Source organism: Macaca nemestrina, chromosome 4, assembly GCF_043159975.1.
Source record: "Macaca nemestrina isolate mMacNem1 chromosome 4, mMacNem.hap1, whole genome shotgun sequence".
Lineage (NCBI taxonomy): Eukaryota > Metazoa > Chordata > Mammalia > Primates > Cercopithecidae > Macaca > Macaca nemestrina.
Genome location: NC_092128.1, coordinates 183851567 through 183865878, shown reverse-complemented (window position 1 = coordinate 183865878; position 14312 = coordinate 183851567). Strand labels below are relative to the sequence as shown.

At 41.4% G+C, this 14312-nt stretch overlaps 1 long non-coding RNA gene across 1 annotated transcript; it reads left to right on the top strand.

Moving 5' to 3' along the window:
• The first annotated feature begins 10900 nt into the window (after positions 1-10900).
• Positions 10901-14106, top strand: LOC139362607 (uncharacterized). Its single transcript, XR_011621779.1, has 3 exons — positions 10901-11028; positions 13090-13209; positions 13975-14106. It is a non-coding gene; the product is annotated as an uncharacterized lncRNA (long non-coding RNA).
• Positions 14107-14312: the final 206 nt, after the last annotated feature.

Here is a 14312-nt window from a genome sequence, read left to right as displayed (position 1 = left end):
CTCAGTTGCTGTATTACACATTCATTTTGAATACTTATCTGTTTATGTAACTGTCTCTTCTCCAATATCAAGAAATAACCATAAAGGCAGTAACCACATTTCTCTAGTTGTCTGTTGCCTTCCCAGGATCTAGCAGAGACTGCATGCATACTTGTTGAAATAATTGTTAGTTAGCTGGTAGGCACTGCAATGTCCCTGAAAGAATGCAGGAGGGATCTGTTACTTCACCAAGATTAACATGTAAATTAGAAAACAAATCATTTTAGTGTCTTCACTCCTGTGTGTGTGTTGCGGGGGCGGGGGGGGGGGAGGATGGTGGGAGCCTGTTTCTGGTCCAGCCCTCAAATTTGAAAGTCTGAAATTTAAATCTTTTATGTCTGCTCAAGGCTTGGTTTTCTCTCCCAGAATGAGATGTACCAAGTAGCCTCCTTCATCGCCTGCATTTTGAATGCAGTTTGGCTGCACAGTGGAATGGAAATCCCTGTGCCAAGATACACCTCTTAAAAGAAAATAATATCTTCCTCTGTGTGTATGCGTGCATCTACATGTATATTGTGGGGACCAGAATATACCACCCCAAAATATAAATGACTGTTGAGCTGAAGGCAATTAAGAAGAAGTAGGTACAGGAAAGCGCTCTCCTCTCCCTTTATTTGTCTAAAAGTAGGACACAGGTTTATAAGGACAAAAGGAATCCTGCTCTGCCTTCTTCGCCTATGGGAGAACAAAGATTAACCACGGAAGACCACCTTGGACACTGATGACCCTGGAGATGATACCAGAAGCATCTCCATGAGCAAGCTTCCCTAACTCGCCTTTATTTGCCATTATGTGTCTTCCTGCAAGCTACTGCCCTGGAGAATCCAAGTCCTTTTCCTTGTCTTGTTACTTCCTTAACAACGTACTGTTCTTTGTTAAAAATGCTATACAAGCCAGAATTCAAAGCCACCCCTTTGAGAACTACTCATTCCCTTAGCGTCTTTCACGTATCTATGAAATATACACGTTAATAAACTTCCATTTGTTTTTCTCTCATTAATCTGTCTTTTGTTACAAAAGTCCATTCCAACTCCGAACTTACAAGCGTTAATTATCTTTCTTCCCCTGGCGTTCATATGTGTGTGCATTCATATGAATACAAGTGAAACACTATTTTTCCTCATATGAAACACTATTTTTTCAACATTTTGCATTTTATGTTAACTATCTTAAGCATTCAAATAGGATCCCAAAGAGTAAGTTCATTTTTTATAATGTCATATAAAACCAGAGAGATGAAGAGAGGGGCAAAGTAGAACTGCTCTCAAAAACCTGCCATGCCTCTTTACCTGAATGTTTTAATTTGGGATAAATATGAGACACTTTGTACACATGTTTTAAATGACCAAGGAAGCAATTGTTTTTGACAGTGATAATTCTAGAAAAGGAATGAAAGCTTCAGTCGCTATGAGCCCATTTCATCCTCAGGGTTCAGTAGAACCAAGACTGTCATGATTTGACCCTTTTTAACACAGAAAGATCATTTGAAGGATAATAAGACTGCAGGAAAATAAAAAGTTTTATTTTTATTCTGGTTTTGGAGATGAAGTGGGGTAAGCAGCCATAACAATCAATAGAAATCATTAGAAAGATTAGGCATAAATGACATATGCTTATAGGGTTTAAAAATACAGCTGTGATAGGTCTTTGGGACTAAGAGTTTTGGGGGTTGCTACGGTTGGCATGTGTCCCCCAAAATTCATGTGTTGGAAATGTAATCTGTAATGCAACAGTGTCAGAAGATGCGCCTTTGGGGAGGAATTACGTCATGGTGACTCCATTCTCATAAATAGATTAATGTCATTGTCAAAGGGCTTGATGGAGAACTTTGGCTTCTTTTTGCCCTTCCATCCCTTCCACTATGTGAGGAGGCAGCATTCCATTCTCTGGAGGATGCAGCGTTCCAGGCACCATCTTGGGAGCAAAGACTAGACTCTCCACCAGACACCAAACCTGGCAGCACCATCATCCTGGGTTTTCCAGCTCCATAACTGTGAGAAATAAATCTCTATTGTTTATAAATTACCCACTCTCAGGCATTTTGTGATGGCAGCACAAACAGACTTAGACAAAGACGTATACTAGCCAAGCTTGACTGAAAAGAGCCATTTCTTCATCTGCAAGCAAAAGAATCCAAGTGCCATAAGTGGCTTTATGTTTTATTGTTTGCTCTCCCGTATATTCTAGGCCTTTGTGTGTTTGTCCTGTGAGAGGTGCAAACAAAAATATATTCACCACAATACTCAAAATGCATCCATCACAACCCCCTGCAGAGCTGAAGTTAACACAGCCTTTTTTTGCAAGGGATGCAGATTGCAAACACCCTGGAGTCATCTCTTGACTACAAAGCTGATACAGCTGAACCACTTAGCGCGGAGGAGTTGATGTTTACAGCAGCTCTCATAGCATGATGCCACTTTGCCTATGATATAGCTTAGAATTCCCTGATCTGTTTTTGTTCATATAAGGTCACTTCAAATTAAATCTAAAAAGTGGTTTGACAACATGCAGATTTTTCTCCTTGCCCTCCATGTGTGTGCCCCATTTCTGTACTGAATAGTGAGATATCTTTTAGGCTGGCCCTTTGCATTTGGTAAATGAACTCCTCTGGAGCAGCTGAAGTGAGTGATCAACAAGGTACATTTCTGTTAATTCTTCTGCGGATGTTGTCTGTTGATATCATTTATATTCCTGCCATACTTCTAAACATGCTCCCCTTGGGTGGACTCTCACAGTATCTTCTTGTTCTTGAGCGGCAGTGTGTTAGGCTGTTCTTGCTTTGCTATAAAGGAGTATCTGAGACTGGTTAATTTATAAATAAAAGAAGTTTAATTAGCTCATGTTTCTGAAGGCTGTATAGGAAGTATGGCGTCAGCATCTGCTCTGCTTCTGGTGAGGCCTCAGGGAGCTTGCAGTCATGGTAGAAGGCCAAGGGGAAGCCAGCATATCACATGGTGAGAGTGGGAGCAAGAGAGAAGGAGTAGGTGCCACAGATTTTTAAACAACCAGATCTTGTGAGAACATGTTCACTATCAAGGACAGCACCAAGGGGTTGGCATTAAACCATTCATCTGAAATCTGCCTTCATGATCCCATCATCTTTCACCAGGCCCCACCTCCAACAATGGGGACTCAATTCAACATGAGATTCAGAGGGAGCAACATCTAAACTACATCATTCCACTCCTGGCCTCTCAAATCTCATATTCTTCTTCCACTGAGAAATATAATCGTATACATAATCATCCCCAGCCAATGGTTTCCCAAAAGTCTGAATTCATTTAGCATCACTCACAGGTCCAAAGCCCCAAGTCCAAAGTCCCATCTGGAGATGAGCGCCTACCACTTATGAGCCTGGAAAATCAGAACAAATTATTTACTTTTAAGATACAATGGGTGTACAGGTATTGGGTAAACATTCCCGTTCCAAAAGGGATAAATCAGCCAAAAAGACAAGGGCTACATGCAGCCCCCACACAAGTGCAAAACCAAGCAGGGCAGTCATTAAATCTTCAAGTTGCAAAGCAATCTCCTTCAACTCCATGTCCTGCATCCAGGGCTCACAGGTGCAAGGGTTGGGCTCCCAAGGCCATGGCAGCTCTGCTTCTGAGGCTTTGCATGGTTCAGTCCCCACAGCTGCTCTCATACGTTGTGAACCTACAGACTTAACACTATATGGAAGCCACTGAGGATGATGGCTTTCACCCTCTGGAGTGGAGGCCTAAGCTGTAAGTTGGCCCCTCCAGCTGAAGCTGGAGTGACTGGAATGCGGGAAGCAAAGTCCTATGACTGTGCAGGGGTGTGTGGCCCTGGGCCTGGCCTCCCAAAACATTATTTGCTCCTAGACCCCATGGCCTGTGATGGGAGGGGCTGCCTCAGAGATCTCTGAACTGCCTTTGAGACCTTTTTCCTTCTTGTTTTGGCTATCAGCACTTGGATCCCTTTTAGTTATGCAAATCTCTCTAATAAATGGTTGTTCTGTAGCTCACTTATATTCTTCCTCTGAAATTGGGCTTTTCTTTTCTACCACATGGCCAGGGTGCAAATTTTCCAAATGTTTCTGATATGCTTCCCCTTTAAATATAACTTTCAAGTTTAAGTCATTTCTTTCCTCCTATATCTGAGAGTAGGTTGTTAGAAGCAGCCAAGCCACATCTCAAATGCTTTGTAGCTTAGAATTTTTCTTTTTTTCTACCAGTTGCCCTAAGTCATTCCTCTTAAGTTCAAATTTCCACAGATCTCTAGGGCATGAATACAATGCAACCAATGTCTTTGCTAAAGCATAACATGGGTGACTTTTGCTCTAGTTCCTAATACATTCTTCATTTCCATCTGAGACCTCAGCAGGCTGAACTTCACTGTTCATATCACTATCAGCATTTTGGTCACAATCATCTAACAAGTCTCTAAGAAGTTCTAAACTTTCCCTCATCTTCCTATCTTCCGCTGAGCCCTCCAAAATCTTCTAACCTCTGCCTGTATCCAGTTCCAAAGTCACTTCTACATTTTCATGTATCTTTACAGTAATATCTCACTCCTGATAACAATTTTCTGTGTTATGTAGTTCTTGCATTGCTATAAAGGAATACCTAAGACTAAGTAATTTATAAAGAAAAGAGGTTTAGCTGACTCATGGTTTTGCAGGTTGTACAGGAAGCACGATACTGGCCATCTACTCAGCTTCTTGTGAGTCTTCAGGGAGCTTGTAATCATGGAGGAAGATACAAAAGAAGCCAGCATATCACATGGTGAAAGCAAGAGCAAGAGAGAGTGGGAGGAGGTGCCACACACTATTAAACAGCCAGATATCATGAGAACTCACTGTCACAAGAATAGCATCAAGAGGATGATACTAAATCATGCATGAGAAATTCACCCCCATGATCCAATCACCTCGAACCAGGCCCCATGTCCAGTGCTGGGGATTACAATTCAACACGTGATTTAGAGAGGGCACACATCCAAACTATATGAATCAGTGTGTACAACAGCCTCTTTCAGGTCTGTAATGGTTTGGTTGTGTCCGTCCCCAAACCTCATCTTAAATTGTAACTCCCACAATTCCCATGTGTTGTGGGAGGAACCCTGTAGGAGATAATTAAAACATGGGTATAGGTCTTTCCCATGATGTTCTCGTGATAGTGAATAAGTCTCATGAGATCTGATGGTTTCAAAAATGGGGGTTTCCCCGTACAAGCTCTCTCTTTGCCTGCTGCCATCCATGTAAGATGTGACTTGCTCTTCCTTGCCTTCCACCATGATTGTGATGCCTCCTCAGCCATGTGGAACTGCAAGTCCATTAAACCTCTTTCTTTTGTAAATTGCCCACTCTTGGATATGTCTTAATCAGCAGCATGGAAATGGACTAATACAAGGTCTGTAGGGGAAGTGCTGAGCTCTCTTGCCATTTCCATCTTTCTGTAATTTTGAAGTTTTAGTCAACTGATATGCATAGATGAATTCATAGTATTGGGAATAATACTGAATGATCATAGTAGCTGACATTTATTGAATGCTTACAATGTTGTTGGAACTGTTCTGAGCACTTTTTATGTACAAACTTACTTTATTTTCTCAGCCACTCTATGAAGCCAGGTATCAGTTAGGGCTCAGTGGGGGTTGCTTAGGATGATGGGAGGTCACATATCCTTGGAGCTCCAAAGTGCACAATTCTCAGAAGGTTGCTTGGAAACTGCTGCAAATTTCCACATCTGTCTGGTGCTGATGCTCAAACAGCTACCTTTCACTGATCTCCAGGCCAGCTCCAGAGAGCCCATGACAATCTCTCTTTGGCAGAATTTCCCTGGAACTTAATGGTACAGAAAGATGGGGTATGAGTCCCCAGGCCTTACCTGTGGATTAGGGGAGCATTTTGAAGGCAGATACCCCACTGAATGTCCACACACAGCATCTGAGACATAGAGAAACTGCTCTTATTTCAATTATACAGAAAGAAAATTATGGCGTAGAGACATCAACTAACCATTGACGTGTCCAAGATCTTACAATTACTGAGTGGTGGATTTTAAATACAAACCCAGGCAAACCGCTTTGTAGTTCATGGTTCTAACCACTTTGATCATGCTACCTTCCTGCTAGGTGTGGCATGGGCAGGTGCTGTGGTAAGTGTGCTTAGGCTGGGCCACCTCCTTTAATCCTTGAGACTGTCATTATCCCATTGTGTGCAGATAAGAAAGGATGCTCAGAGGTGTGGAACCTGTGGCAGCTTCTGTAACAGCAAAAGGGGGAGCTGACCACATTGTTCTTCCCTCTGAGCTACTCCACAGAAGGTGGCCAGGCCAGGGATGTCAAGAAAGGGTGTCCATTAGCAAAGGGACACCTGAAAGTGAGCCACAGCATATGCTCATCATGGAAATCTCTTGGCTGGTGGCAGTGGTGGAGGGTGTGAGGTAGGCTCCTGAGAAATCCGTAAAAGAGCCCTGGGAGAAAAGGAGCTGGCATTTGAGCATCTTCCTTGGTGAAGGAGCAGACAGCACCTGCCAAGTCAAGATAAACTTTTGCATCTTCAGGTTCATGCTTCCTTCCTATTCAATACTGAAGACTACAGCAAGGAAGCAGCAAGGAAGCGGATCAAGGAAGGATGAAATGACGCCCAGACATTATCCTTGCAGATTTTCCAGCCTAAATCACAGCTGAACTGCAGGAAAATCCAAAAGATATTAACATTTTGGAATTAGACTAGACCGGCATTTTTATATTCAAAATTGAGACTTTACAAATACCTGAAACTGACTAGAAAAGCTAGCTTCCCTGAGACATCACCCAACACTGCAGAATAGAAAATTGAAAAGTAGGTTTGAAGATGGTGGTGGGTTAAAAGGAAAACTATTTCCTGATTACTACCTCCCAAGTTCAGCCCCTTCCATAAGCTGGTTACAAAGACATCATCATCCTTGATTTTCTCAAGGTAGTCTGAGGTGAGGCCACTGTATCTATTTTATAAATGAGCACACTAAAGCTTAGAGAGTTAACTGATTTGCCTGATTTGAGGTGATAAATCTCAAAAGTAATCAGACACACTCACTTCACTGAATTAACACGGTTACGTTGGATGAAGACTGCCAGACTTTGTATGTGTTTTATGATTTCTCCTTAGAGAGTTTGTTCCTGTCTAGATGTTGAACACTTGGCTATGGTACTGTAATAAGTTCTGATGGAGAGATTATATCAACACTTAATGAGAAACTGGTGTGTAGTTAATGAATCATTAATATTCAAGTGAAGCATCCACTGATTGTGATATTTGGTAAAGAATCCAAGTCTACAGCACTGTTAATGTTTGAACCTGACATTGATTTGTATAGATTAGCATTAAAGGTAGTATTTTATTACTTGGCAGGAGAGAGGACAGACTGACTAGGAGATCAATAATCCCTTGTGGATTAATGATCAGTTGGGGAAATGAGAAATTGTGAAAAAGATAGAAGTCAAAGAACTATTGTTCCAGACTGAATTCGACCCAGGATAGTGGCCCAACTCAGAATCCTCTGCAGCTGGCATTCTGGTGCTCGGAGTTGAAGAAAGGAGATTGTAACAAACACTGTTCTTGCAATTACTAGGAGCCAGAACACTGCATGAGCTTTCTCACAGCTGAAGGTTTACTAACTCTAGCACCATCTTGGATCTGGTAAAGCCACCCCCAGCAGTCAGGACAATTTGGTTCTGGTCCAGTTGTAGTGTTTGCCCCTAGCTTTGAAATATTTATGCCTGAAATGCCTTATTTTTCTTTCACTGTGTTCAGGATTAAGCCTATTTGCGTATTTACTTGCCCTTACAATCATACCTTGTGTTATTATTCTTGTCATCATCGCCACTGTCGCCACCATCATCACTATATTGTAGGTCCTTTTTCCTCCACAAATATTTGTGTACTTTTTTGTAATCAAATTAAAACAATGCTGGAAGTCACATATTTTTGTCTCATGGAAAATGCCTACAATCCCTAAGCCCAGTAGCCATGCCAAAGTTCTGAAAAGCCTTCAAATTAAATGTATAAGAAAGCATAATAGAGTATAATATAAGGTAGCAGGGATTGAAAATCTCTAAAAATGAAGTGTTGAAAAATTTAGTGAAATAGTACGGTAGAAAACTGAATGCTAACTTTAAGATACCATACAATGTCTTTTTAAAACTCTACCTTATATACTTGAATTATGCCTACTAAAAAGATATAAAATAAAAGCTCATGTATTTGAAGGGAACTACGTAGAGTGAAATTATTAAAAATTCCCACTGCATCAAATAAAAATGTACTAATGATTAATTATTTCATACCTCAGGCCTTAAAAAAAGTTTTAAGATATTATCAAAAGAGCATCTTCCAGGACTCTAACCTACAACAGCAAGGTGTGCTCATAACACACTAGTGTCACAGCAGCCAGGTATGAGTCAAGTTTCTTTCTTTTTTTTTTGTAAAATATTTCTTTTATTTTTTCTTAATAATTTTCAACTAACACTTCCATAATTGAAATAAAATTCTTTTAAAATTTTCATCAAAAAGGTTTTCTGCTTTGTGTAAGAATCCCAGCAATTTTACAGCAACTCAGTTATAAGCTCAGAAATCAAAATTTACCTAAAAATTTTTATTGGACATTTAATTCTTACATCGGGCAACCAACTTCATTGATTTTGTTGTTACTGTTGAAAGAAAACTGTTTATTAACTTCACTGTGTATTTTCTGAGAATGTCTCTTTTTTAACTTTGATTTTGTGTTGAAGGGTACAAGGGCGGATTTGCTACACAAGTAAACTTGTGTCATGGGGCTCATTCGTACAGACCACTCCATCACCCAACTGTTAAGTCTAGTATCCAATAGCTGCTTTCCCTGTCCCTCCCCCTCCTCCCACCCTCCAACCTCTGAAAGGCCCTGGTATATGTTGCTCCCCTCTATGTATCCACGTGTTCTCATCATTTAGCTTCCACTTATAAGGGAGAACATGTGGTATTTGGTTTTCTGTTCCTGTGTTTGTTTGCCTGGACCTGGATTCTTCAGAGCTCTGGGGAGTTAAGACTGTGGAAGGTGGTGCCCACGGATGACTGCCTGATTCAATTGTCTTTACATTTGACATAAAATTCCAAGCAGAAATAGCAGCTTAGAAGTCATTTTCAAAGGTAAAACATAAAGATTTGTTAGAAACTCCAGCGTACATGTGATAACTTTCAGCACAATAAAGACATTGCTGTAAAAAATACAAGCGATGGAATTGAGTAGAACAGTGTGAATTCCACACTTTGTTGATTGTTGTGGCTTATGGGTTTTAGTGCACTGTGCTACTGAATCAAATAGAAACTGTTTTCAATTCTTCACGTATTCCCTCTTCTCCTTCCTTCCAGAGACAGCCCTCTTAAACATAGAGTGAGCTGGTGACCTGAATGAATGGGGTCATGAAGAAGGTGCACCACAATGATTCCAGAGCAATAACTGGGATAACAAAAAGCTGAAACCTACTGTTTTCAAGATACAGTTAAGATCGTAATTACTTGGCAATGGATGAGTTATAAGATGGTTTTCAGAATCAACTTAGGTAGAAACAGGGTGCAACTCCTTGGTATTGCTATTATATAAATCAGATGTCTAAAATATTTTGTTGCATTATTTAAAATACAATGGAATAATCTCAATGACATGTCCAAATATGAATACTATGAAGTAAATATTTTTGGGTATGAAAATCATGAATAATGAATCCATCACCTCAAATAATTTAGATAGGATGTTAATCTGTGTTATAGTACACCAACCTCTTCAGCCCTGATTTTATAAAGTGTGCGTGTGTTTTGAACACAACAAGGCTACCATTCAAGATTCTTCTGGCTATAACTCACTGTTAGCTTATTTATTTATTTTTTTGAGACGGAGTCTTGCTCTTTCTCCCAGGTTGGAGTGCAGTGGCGTGATCCTTGACTTACTGCAACCTCCGCCTCCTGGGTTTAAGCGATTCTCCTGCCTCAGCTTCTGGAGTAGCTGGGATTACAGGCACACATCACCATGCCTGGCTAATTTTTGTATTTTTAGTTGACATGGGGTTTTAGCAAGTTGGCCAGGCTGGTCTCGAACTCCTGACCTCAGGTGATCTGCCCACCTCGGCCTCCCAAACTGCTGGGATTACAGGCACCGCACCTGGCCCACTGTTAGCATTTTTTTTTTTTAAATCTTTCTACTACGAGAATTGATGTTTAAAATAATAATCATGGAGCTGAACAAGGAGGGTGAGGCTGGTCATGTCTGACTTTGAGATCCTAAGCCTAACACTCTGGACGTTTATCCCTGAATGGTGTTTTCCTCCGCTGCTGCTGTTGCTGCTGCTGTTGCTGCTATTTTATTTTTACTTTTCGTTTCCCTCAGAATTTAAAGTCTTTTTTCCTTTCCAAGTAGAGACCTGCTTTTATATCAATCAGTGCACGTGCTTAAGGAGGTGTAATGTGCAACCCTTTCCAGGGATGATGGCAATCTACCAGCAGTGAACTTCAAGCTGCAGAACTGAAATGTTCATTAAGAAATTCCAGGCACCACGGAACTGCTGGAAGAGTTGTTGGAGGGACATAGGAATATGGTCTTGAATCCGGGACATGTGGTTTGAATCAAACAGTCAGTACTATACTATTGTCTCTATTCTGTAGATGAGGAAACTAACACACTAAGAAGCTAAGGAATGTGGTGGTCAAAGTCTACCACATAGCTAATGAGTGGTAGAGTGAGATTCAAGCCCAGCTCTCCTTACCCCACACCTGGGCTCCTGGCATCCTGGTGTGCAGTGCTGGTGACATCAGAGAACAAGATGGCGCACACACGTTTCCTGGGAAACGCAGTGCTGCACAGGGCTGGAGAGAGAAATGGATGGAAAATTAGGAGCAGTGGGCTCCGGCCAGGCTTTGAACTAACTGTGCTCCAATTTCCAGCAAACCAAGGACCTCCCTGGGCCTCCAGTGACCATGCTGAGCCAGAGACTCCCCAAAATCTCTCTCAGGTATGAATTATATGACTTTCAAAAAACTGTAATGTGTGAAGTACTTTACAAATTGAATAGAACTAAATAAGGTCTTCAAAAGAAGTGGAAGAAGTGACATAGATGTATTTAAAAGAAATGAAAAACAAACAAACAAAAAAAAAACGAAAAAAACCCAAACACAGGAAAGAGCCTGACTTCAAAAATACTGATTTTCATGAATAATAAAACAAAAAACTATATGGTTACTGTGTTCACCCATACAAAATAATTTGACTGGACTAATAAGAAAAAGTTAATTCCATGGGGCTTTTCGGAGGGGTAGACAGTGGGAGAAGAGAGAAGATCAGGAAAAAAAACTAGTTGATATTAGGCTTAATACCTGAGTGATAAAAGGCTCTGTACAACAAACTCCCATGACACAAGTTTACCTGTTTAACAAACCTGAACTGTACCTCTAAACTTAAAATAAATGTTAAAAAGAAAAGAAAATAAAAAGTTAAATTCAGTAACATTGTCATAAACTCTGTTTGGTTAAATTTTTTATTTTGTAACTTGACAGTACTAGTATTGAAGATGCAACATGGGTAAAGGCCTGGAGTGGCAGACAGGGGCCCAGGCAGTCACTGGACAAACCTGAACCTGCACAGGTGCTGGTTACTGCATCCAGGGAGGCCCCCAGCACGCATGAGCCCAAGGCATGGGCATGACAAGCCATCCTTTTCCAAAGTAGGCAGATCCTTCCAAGAACACATTGGGATATGCAGTCCAAGAGGGCAAGGAAAGCCTCAGAGTCTGGCCCAAATGCCTAAAATCCCAAGAGGATCCCAGAGGAAAGAACTTGTGGAACGAGACACTGGAGGAGAACAGAGGGATAAGATGTGACTTTAACAACATCCTTCAGGTTATCGAGAGGAAAATGATGCCTGTTCTAGAATTTCATTGAATGAATGCAAACTGTAATAACAATAAGCCAGGAAGATTTAAAGGACAATTTTTTTTCTATAAGGAAAAGTTTTTTAAGCAGTGAATTGATCGCAAAAAAAATCACACAATTGACATCAGGCTCCTAAAGAAATACATTATGAATATTTTTTTTTAACCCATGAAGTTTAGCTAAAAACTACTAGAAAGTAGCAAAGAAAATTAAGAAAGAGTTGATGGAAAGTGACCCTTTGAAGATCTTATTTCTTTTTCTACCCTTTCCCTGCAAGATTGGTGGTTAGGCTGAATTAGGTTGGCAATTCCTTTTCCTCAGATATTTGGACATTGCTCCTGGCTTAGGAGAGTCTCATCTCTTGGTTTATTATTTTTAGAAGTAATACAGGTATTATGAATAGTTTAAAATAAAATAAAACAGGGATCCCCCCATGATATGCTAGCAATAAAAAGTGATTCTATAAAATTTGGGTGTAACATAATTGGTGGTCAGCTCTGATTCTCTGCCCAGGGGAGAGGAAAGACTTGGAGAGAAAGTTGAGACGAGGAGGAAAATGTCAGGAGACCCCATTTCAAAAAGTGGGAAGACAAAGAGTGAGTCCTCCTGTTGCCAGTTTTCTCCCAGTTCACTTTCCTCAGATCCAATCCCACCAAACATATTGTGCCCAGTCACCAGGGGAATCCAGGAATTGCTGACACTTTTCTGGGCATCCCAGGCAGCCACATGTCCCAAGCCATCCCTACCCAAAGGAAAGCCTGTGCGACACTGGCCAGCAGGGGGTGCCCGCCCCCTGGACAGGCAAGCTCGCCTTGTTCATTCCTTAGCCTTTCAGGAGTAACCCCTGGTTGTCCCAGAGCTTCGTGCATGGCAGTGGCACTGCTGCTGGTGGTGTGATGGTGGCTTTTACGTTTCTGCTCATTGAAGGGTGTCATAAAATGAACATTAACCCTCTAAGAAAGATTTCAGTGATTTGCCCTATTTTTATGCTGCAAGTGGATAACTATGCCACCTTTCAAAATCAATTCTCTGGCAAGGCCACAGCCCTGCTGTAACTTTCCATACATGGCCTTTATATATTCTCAATAGTCCTCTCCCTCTATTCCTCTATTACACCTGTCCACGCTCTACTCCGAAAATTTCAGAAGACTCTCAGTTACCCACCAGGTTCCTCTTCGCGGTGGTTCAAGAGCGACAGATTCCTGGGACTGTGCTAAACAGAAGACTCAAATGTGTGCAGTTGGCAAAGCTTGGGGTGGAGTCAGGTAAGGAGCCATGGGGTGACGTCTTCACTCCGCACTGGTCTTAAATCAGAGCTGACACCTACCTGGTTGCCACCTTAACCTACATTTTGGCTTTGTTTGCTTGGTTTTGCTTATTAATTTATTGCTATTATAATTATTATTAGAGACAGAGTCTTGTTCTGTTGTCCAGGCTGGAGTGCAGTGGTGCAATCACAGCTCACTGCAACCTCCACTTCCCAGGCTCAAGAGATTCTCTCATCTCAGCCTCCCAAGTAGCTGAGATTACAGTCATGTGCCACCACATATATCATTTATTTATTTATTTATTTATTTATTTATTTATTTATTTATTTTTGTAGAGACAGGGTCTCCCTATGTTGCCCAGGCTGGTCTTGAACTCCTGAGCTCAAGTGATCCTCCCTCCTTGGTCTCCCAAAGTGCTGGGATTGCAGGAGTGAGCCACTGTGCCTGGCCTGGTTTTGCTTTTGAAGTTGGCTTCAGCAGTGAGTCTTTCCTGGTCAGGAGGCACAGAAAGTAAAATGAACTCTTTCTCATCATTTTCCCCTAACGTTAGTCTTTTATGGAACACAGGATGTGCACAGGTTTGAGCTCCTCTGTGTCTTAAGGCAATGTAAGGAAGCACACCCAAATGAACCAGTTATTTCAAGTTCTGGCAGAACACTACCCTTTGCACTGCCGGTGAACCTGGGCTGTCATTTGCACTGCTGGGCTGGCCTGGTCACCTATGTGGACAGTCTTCCCAATGCTCCCTCTCCTAATTTGCAGGTACAAACCTGCTGAGTGACTCAACCTGTTTCCTGTGTGAGCCTAGGGCAAATAAGAGAAGCAGCTGTTTGTCCTCACCTGGAAACTTGTTCCTGTCTTCACTGAGACTTTTGGAATTGGATAATAAAAATTGTTTTGTAACCCGTATGTCTCTATCACCCTTGTTGTTTTCCTGCTGACCATCAGCCAAGGTGGGTCTCCAGCACTGCTTGAGTACCTGCTGTATACCCTGTGGATATCAATTCGCTCCATCCACACATGGACCTTAAGAGGTTGATTTGGTTTGGATCTGTGTCCCTATGCAAATCTCATATTCAACTATAATTCTCAATGTTGGA